Raw genomic sequence first — 7,241 nt, 5'->3', positions numbered from 1 at the left:
GCTCACGTTGGAACGAATGCTCCCTGATCCAAAGTTTTTTATGCTTATACTATTTCTTATCTACTTCTTTCCCCTTTATCTCTACCCCTCCATGCACTATGTGTACATGGAGTGAGGTAAGCCTTTTGCAGCGTCAAGCTTCAGCGCCTGTGTGCAACATGAGCCATCAAGCTTGAGTGCCACGTGCTACACAAGTCATGTGCAGTTCTGTCTCTACCTTGTATGTACGATGACAAGCTTCTGTCCTCGGGTTTATGGGATAGTTGCTAGGCTGGTACCAGGCATGGGTTTACTATAGTTCACTTTAGCCTACAACTTGTCGTTTGGGTTGGCTTGAACCAGTTCCAGCTACCCTGTCTGGTACTGACCCTGCAGAGTCCCCCTCTATTTCTCTGCTACAAAGCCATCTGCTACCACAGTGCTACAGAGCCAATTCACTATTCTCTACAACACTAGTCACTTCTACAGAATGCAGCAGAAACAAGGTGGGGAATGGAAGTGGCATTAAGAGCAGATTCATGTGGAACTGGAGCTCAAACCAGAGCCCAAGCAAACGAGATGAGGTGCACAGAAATTCAACACAGCTGGAGATGCTAAATGTGCATGGTATCTGCTTCCAAAATCCAGTTCTCGATGACAAGGGAATGGCTTTCAGAGATAGACAGCAAAATGCTAATGTTTAACAACACTGACAAAGGATGAATTTCTTCTGGCAGCAGTTAAGAGGGGCCAATGGAGGATTTTGACCACACCTTGGAGGGAACTGGATCCATTGCTTCAGAATGAATTTCAGAACTGTGATAGTATTGTACAATACAATCCATGCGATGCAAAGTACCACACAACTGCAACATATCAGTTTTATTGCATTCATTGTTGAGCAAACAAAACGTTCTTCCACTTCTGGATTCACTTTTGCAAATTCCTCCCAATCCTTCCTTGAACCTCCTGTGCCTTTGGTTTCCCCCTGTCCACTTCCACTCATGACTTCCCTCCTGGTTCTTGTAATTTTTCAAACAGTTGCTGGTGTGAAACCATAAGCAAAAATAATCAAATGCAGCAAGCTTGGCTATTAGAAGGTAAATACCGATCTTCTGAAGCTGTTACAGCACTTTTTCTTGGAGCTTTGGCACTATAGCTATGGTGCACACCTCTGAGTCACTGTGTCAATGACACTGTTAATTTTCTTTCCTTCTGTCTTTTATCCACCAACAAAGCTGCAGCTGCCAACCTGTGATGGTGCACTGGGAGAGAAGGATGAATGGGAGGCCATCGAGTGCCACGTAATCCATGATGCCGAATCTTAATGCAAGATTTTGGGATAATCATGGAGGGGAAAAAATGAGACCAAGGCAGAAAAGGCAATTGTACTTCACCTTTCCAAAGCAATATAGTATTTGATGGCATGAGTGGTTGCTGTTTAAACTACAAAGCAGCATGGAACAGCACTGAAATTGTGATCACTGTACATTGTTGATCTCCAGTCTAGATTTGTACCACAGGAACAAATTAACCTGATTAAGAGCTGACTATTCTGAATATTTGGACATTCAAATGGTTGATTGTCTCAGTTCAAATAAATTGGCTTTTAAAATGCTTCTAAAAATCAAATTTTAAAAGCAGCACATTTTCTGATTGGAAACACTATGGTAGCTGGTTGCCAATCACTTCCTACTGAGCAGAAGTAAACAGGGCACTCTGAAGATGAGTGGTTCAGTTTGGTGCAACATAATATGGGATAAGACAAAAATAAATTCTGATACAACATGAAACATAGTGTAAAACGTTTTCAATATTCATTACTTCTTAAGTGACAACCCAGCTTGCATATGTACTAACTGACTATATGGAAAGCCTGAAGGAATTTACAAAGTACAGCCTCTAATATCATTGAAAGATGTATAACAAGCATCACCAATTCGGTTTTTATAAAAATGCCTATATAAGTATCTATCCCATTAGTATTATTAATCTAGATCTAATATTGCTTAATCTCCTAAATCCAAAGTAGTTAACAGAAAGGTATTCTCACATAACACGAGAAAGATTTCATTGTAAACTAAAGTAGAAGATATTATAACTGCAAACCAAACAAACAATAACAGGTTAATATTACAAACTTGGAAATATTGAGTCTGGTGATGCCCTTTATAAAACTGCAAAAAGCATCTATAAAGATTTTGCACACCTTACAGACCCTTGTGGCATGAGTCCCACAAAGTGACGTGTTGTTACATTTCTGGCTAGTGATCTGAGCTTTGAAAGCCAAAAAACCCCCAGAGGACCTCACCAGCTGCTTAGCCATTTAAGAAGCCGAGCCTGACATTTACAATTGGCAAAGGCCTGTGCTACACAGTACCACACTGACTCTCTGGGAGTTAGCCTCCCCTCGGAAGAGTTCACCTGGAAACTCATGGGGATGGGCAATCGCCAAGATTGGGTAGTTCTCTGGTTGAGGAAATCTAACCCAACATTTGCAGAAGTGATGTGATCAGATGTTAGGTGGCTAGTAAATCATGCCATCGCCTTTCCAAATGAGTAACATTTTAGTCTGATTTAAATATTTAAAAAATTCTAGAGCTGGCTGCCGTAGCTTGTGGAAGCTGATGGAATTTAGGGGTGCCAATTCATCTTCGTTGGTATTGGTGTTGGTTTATTATTGTCACATGCACCATATTACAGTGAAAAGCTCTTCTTTACATGCCTTCCGGACTGATTATTCCATACGTAAGTACATCAAATTTGCAAAGCGGAAAACAGAATGCAAAATATAGTGTTACAGTTGCAGAGAAAGTGCAGGTAAATAAAACACAAGGGCCAGTGAGGTTAAACATTGGCCTAGAACTTGCAGTGGCATTTGATGAAGACCTTGAGAAATGTTTCCCACAACTATCCAATGATCCCTGCACCAAGAATTTCTTCCTCACAAAGGCCTGGGGCTGTTGGGCATCACGTTAATGGGATCCTTAGTACTCAGCAGATATAAAGTCATTACATTTGCTTGATCTGTAACCAACAAATACTTACTCAGGAAACTGAGAAACAATCACAAATTAACTTTGTGTGTGGAGTGGGTGTTGAACATAGCCCCTGTCCACACAGTTCAGGGTTTCTGTACAAACCTTTTGGTCTCTCAGCTTCCTTAACATGAAACAACTTCCGCTGTGATGGACAGCAGATTGCTCCTATTAGTTTGAGGGTGGTGAGAAAGTTGCTTTGGGTTAAAAAAAAGGGTTGCACAGGGGGAAGGGAAGGTTTGGAAGCTGAACGATGTAAGGTCTTCAAACCTCACCCAGGAGTTTTAGTGTCACAGCAGTTCCCTGTTCATGCTGCAAAGTGTGGCAAATAGCTGTTTCTGTATTTCATACATGTTTAGGCAGTGCTTCCCCTTTGGTTATGTGAGTATTAAATCTGTCAGGTTCTGGAACTGTGGTCATTGTGCGGAAATTCAGTTTGCAAACCTAACCTTTCCCCTGCTGCTGTGGAAAGTCTAGCAAACTCAAAAGGGAGCGGTGCACTTTCTGTGTGTTTTGTGGCTGAAGACACATTTCAGGAAGAGGACGGACATTCCCTTCACACCAAGGTGGGGAGATGCTACTTCAACACAGAATGAGGTCACTCAGTCCATGTTGGCTGCCAATAGAACAATCTCATCTGTCCCATTCACCTCCCCTCCCTCTCTCCCTGCAAGTTGTTCTCTGTCATAACTACCAACTCCCCTTGATTCTTATGTGATTTACAGTAGCCAATTAATCTACCAACTCAGCTTGAGATGTCCAAGGTGTCATCTGCGATGTCATCTTTGTTCCCCACTACTTTCTTAGGAGATTAAGGTGCTTCGGCTTGTCATCTAACACTCGAACAAACTTCTACAGATTTACTGTTGAAAGTATCCTGACTGGTTGCATCATGGTCTGTTATGGCAATTTGAATGTACAGGAAAGTAAGAAGCTGCAGAGAGTAGTGGACTCTGCCCAATACATCAGGGGCACATCCCTCCCCACCATCCATAGTATCTACAGGAGGCGCTGCCTCAAGAAGTCATCATCTATCATCAAAGATCCCACTATCCCAGCCATGCCATCTTTTCGCAACTACCATCGGGCAGGAGGTACAGAAGCCTGAAGTCCCACACCACCAGGTTCAAGAACAGCTACTTCCCTTCAGCCACTCAGTTCTTGAACCAACTGGCAAAACCCTAATCACTGGAATTCAGCAACACTATGTGGGCTTCCTTCGGGTGCTCCGGTTTCCTCCCACATTCCAAAGACGTATGGGTTAGGAAATTGTGGGCATGCTATGTTGGCGCCGGTATCACGGCAACACTTATGGGCTGCCCCCACAACACTCTACGCAGAAGATGCATTTCACTGTGTGTTTTGATGTACATGAGACTAATAAAGGAATCTTATGTTATCTTATGGACTTTGTTTTTTTGTTCTGATTGTGTATTCTTGTAAAAATTGTGTATAATTTATGTTTAATTTATGTTTTTCTTGTGAATGCTGCTTATAGGATGCCATGTGTCTGTGATGCTGCTGCAAGTAAGGTTTTCATTGCACCTGTGCATACATGTACTTGTGTATATGACAATAAACTCAACTTTGACTTTGCTATCAGTGCAGCCCTCACCTGCACCTCTTCTATTTCCCAGACGGCTGCCCTCACCACCACACCCCCCCCCCAACATAACAGTGATAGAGTTCCCCTTGTCCTCACCTCCCATCCCATGAGCCCCCACATTCAACATATCATTCTAGCAATTTCTGCCATCTCCAATGGGATCCCACCACCAGGCACATCTTCCCCTCCCCTCTTCATATTCCACAGGGATTGCTCTCAACAGGACTCCCTTGTCTGCTCATCCCTCCCCACCAATCCCCCTCTAGGCACTTATCCCTGCAACCGCTCCTACACCTCCTTACTCACCACCATTCAGGGCCCTAAAGAGTCCTTCCAGGTGAGGCAGTCCTTCACATGTGAATCCATTGGTGTCATTTATTGCATCCGGTGCGGCCTTCTCTACATCGGTGAGATCCAATGCAGATTGGGGGAATCACTTCATCGAGCACCTTCGCTCGGTCTGCCATAACAACCAGGATCTCCCAGTTGCCAGTCATTTTAATTCCACTTCCATTTCCCACACCGACATCTGTCCACGGCCTCCTCTACTGCCAAGTTGAGACCAAACACAGATTAGAGGAACAGCACCTCATATTCCGCCTTGGTAGTCTCCAACCTGCTGGCATCCACATCACTTACTCTAATTTCCGGTAACCTCTCCCCTCTGTCCCCTCACTGTTTTCCCTATCCCACTGGCCCCATCATAGAACATAAAACATAGAACAGTACAGCACAGAACAGGCCCTTCAGCCCACAATGTTGTGCCGACATAGCTAATCCTTCCTACCTACAGAATGCCCATATCCCTCTATTTTCCTCTCGTTCATGTGCCCATCCAATCCCCTCTTAAAAGCCCCCAATGAATTTGCCTCCACCACCCTATCAGGCAACACATTCCAGGCATCCACCACTCTGAGTAAAAGACTTACTCCTCAGGTCTCTTCTGAACCTACCCCCTCTCACCTTAAATGCATGCTCTCTGGTATTGGATCACTCAATAATGGGAAAAAGATATCACGTCCACCCTTTCTATGCCCCTCATAATTTTATACACTTCCAAAAGATTACCCCTCAGCCTCCACCACTCCAGAGAACAGAGCCCATGTTTGTCCAGCCTTCCTGTTAGCACATGCCCTCTAATCCAGGCAGTATCCTAGTAAAACAAGAACCGAGTAATCCAGGCATCACCCCTTTGCCTTGCCTCTCCCCTCTCCCTTCCCTGCCATTGCATTTGTATTAACTATAATCTTCACTAACCTGAAGGTTCATTTATATTTACAATGACAATCCACCTGATTCAGGGGAGGAAATCTGCGTACCTTGACCTAGCAATGTGGTTAACTGACTGCTCAGTTCAGGGCCAATTAGGGATGGGAAAACAAATGCTGGTAATTACCAGAGAAGTCCACATCCTTTGAACAAATAAATTAAAGAAGAAAAATTTTGTTAAATATACCAAAGAAGTTCAGATTTGCAACACGTCTTCTTGTCTGACTTTGTCCAGGAACCTGTGAATAGCATCTAGAGTTTCCTCCACTTTGCCTCCCCTCCAATTTTCCTGCCCAACACCCATAAAATGAAAACGATAAATTAGGTTCAAGTGCCGAATTTTACATTTTGCAGCAGGGCTGACCGAATTTTGTGCACAGAGGTAGAGAAGGTTTGTTCCATAGGGCGGGGTGGGGTGCGTTTCCAAGTTACTGCCATTGTGTTTTAATTTTCAAAATTAGGTTTGTTTTTGGTCTAGAAAATGGTGGAAATTTAACCCTTTTCTATACTTAGTACAATCAGGTTTAGTGGAGTAGTCAGCAATTAAAAAGCAAAAGTGGGTTCATTTCATCAGAATACAAATGCATTAAAAGAAATTAAACCACCTTTTTCAGGTGCTGATTTACTTCCAGCATTTTCTGTTTTTCTGGATTTCTCATTTTCATGATGTTATCATTGATTGTGTTAAAACTTTGACCAGCAGTTAAAATATACAGCACTTATAAGCTGGCATAACAAAATTCTACTTTAAAAGTATCAGCGATAGAAGCAGGGGTAGGCTATTTGGTCCCTTGTGTCAGCTCCTTCAGCCATTAGGATCATGGCTGATTTTTCTGCACTATAATCCAATGCCCCTTGAAACATTCAATATCTAAAAATCTTCTCTATATTATAATCTTGTTGATTCTATCACTTCATTATTGTTTCAAATTACTTAATTACTTTTAATGTTGCAGTTGCATTAAAACAAGTTAACAAATGCTCTTTGTTAGGAACGTTTAAACTTGGGTAGATCATTAATCCCTTTTAAAACCAGAGTCACATTTCTGTATTCAAGCTGTTGCTTAATTGAAAGAAGATGTTGAGTTAAGCAATGATTTGTTGTTCTCTTTATAAATCTACTCCTCAATCTCTGCCGAAACTTTTAGTGCTGTCAATGGCAGCTGTAGTAATGGTATCGTAGATTTTGATTACTCATTGAATAGGCATTGTATTAATGTCATGTGTATAGTGCAAAACATGACAATAAAAGCATTTACCTCATTTGATGCTGGATGTTATTATCATTTTTCTTTCTGCCAATGAAGGCAGCCAGTCAACCCATCAGGTCTAAGCCAGCAAAAAAGTCT

The sequence above is a fragment of the Pristis pectinata genome, chromosome 5 (genome assembly GCF_009764475.1).
Source record: "Pristis pectinata isolate sPriPec2 chromosome 5, sPriPec2.1.pri, whole genome shotgun sequence".
NCBI classification, from domain to species: domain Eukaryota; kingdom Metazoa; phylum Chordata; class Chondrichthyes; order Rhinopristiformes; family Pristidae; genus Pristis; species Pristis pectinata.
Note: the sequence above shows the minus strand (reverse complement) of the source record.